The 1,233-nt window shown below is 33.6% G+C and overlaps 1 non-coding gene across 1 annotated transcript; it reads left to right on the top strand.

Moving 5' to 3' along the window:
* Positions 1-647: 647 nt before the first annotated feature.
* LOC120099432 (U7 small nuclear RNA) lies at positions 648-709 on the top strand. The gene has a single exon (XR_015647168.1). It is a non-coding gene; the product is annotated as a U7 small nuclear RNA (small nuclear RNA).
* Positions 710-1,233: the final 524 nt, after the last annotated feature.

Genomic DNA, 1,233 nt, shown 5'->3' with positions numbered 1-1,233 from the left:
GGTAGCTGCAGGCTTAATCATTCCCAGGAGTTTGTCCAGCCAATGCAATCAGTTTGTTAAATTTCTACACTTCTGAAAACATCAACTGGTGTTTTTATTCTCATGCATGTTCACTCTGAGAATCTAAATGAAAGTGCATTATAGTTTAAAAGGAAGGAAGGAAGGAAAGAAGGAAGGAAGGAAGGGAGAAAGAAAGAAAGAAAGAAAGAAAGAAAGAAAGAAAGAAAGAAAGAAAGAAAGAAAGAAAGAAAGAAAGAAAGAAAGAAAGAAAGAAAGAAAGGAAGGAAGAAAGAAAGAAAGAAAGAGAAAAGAAAAGAAAATCTGGAGGAGATTGACTAGACTCCTAGCAATGCAGTTAACTCTTGCTGTCTTAGTGGTTCATAAATTGAATATAAGTGAGTGAATTCTTGACATGGTAAAGACAGGAATTTCCAATTATATGCCAAAATAGTATAAAACCTGCACCTTACACTGTATTATTATTTTTAAGGTTCTTATTAAAACATGTTTATACTTAAGTTTTGCCTGATGAAATATTGAGACTGATATACAAAACAATAACTAAAGAACTGAACATAGCAGTGTCCGTGTGGTTCTGGCTGTGGCAGCACAAAGGATGTTTTCCCGCACATTAGAAAGTCAACTAAAAGTGTTACAGCTCTTTTAGAATTTGTCTAGTAGGTTTTCTGACTTCGGTCGGAAAACCCCTCCCAACAAAAAAAAAAAAACAAACAAAAAAAAAAACAAAACAAAACAAAAAAGAACTGAACATGTAGATATTCACTAAAAATCTGATTTCATGATTTAATAATCTTATGGTGTATCCTCTTAGAAGGCTCAACATACTGAATTTGTGTAGCTAATAGTATCAAGCTGTCAATAAGGGAAATATAAACATTTAAGAAAACAAAAACAAAGTTATAAGACAAGGTAAAAGAGGCCCATGAGATCCTGTGAGAGGACATTTACATTTACATATGCCATCTTATTTAGAACTGAAAATTAGTTTATGAAGTTTCTTTTTCTAAAACTTATGAAACTAAGTCCTAGAGATATTTAGTTAATTATTCACCCTCACTGGCATTTCAAAAAGCTGGCTGAAGTTTTCAAGTACTACAATTTTACTGTAAAAAATAAAAGGAGAGAGAGGAAGGAAGGGAGGAAGGAAGGGAGGAAGGAAGGAAAGAAGGAAGGAAGGAAGGAAGGAGAGAGGGAGGGAGAAAAAGGCATTGT

This window comes from Rattus norvegicus, chromosome X (assembly GCF_021556685.1).
Source record: "Rattus norvegicus strain SHRSP/BbbUtx chromosome X, alternate assembly SHRSP_T2T, whole genome shotgun sequence".
NCBI classification, from domain to species: domain Eukaryota; kingdom Metazoa; phylum Chordata; class Mammalia; order Rodentia; family Muridae; genus Rattus; species Rattus norvegicus.
This window is presented reverse-complemented; position numbering and strand designations above follow the sequence as displayed.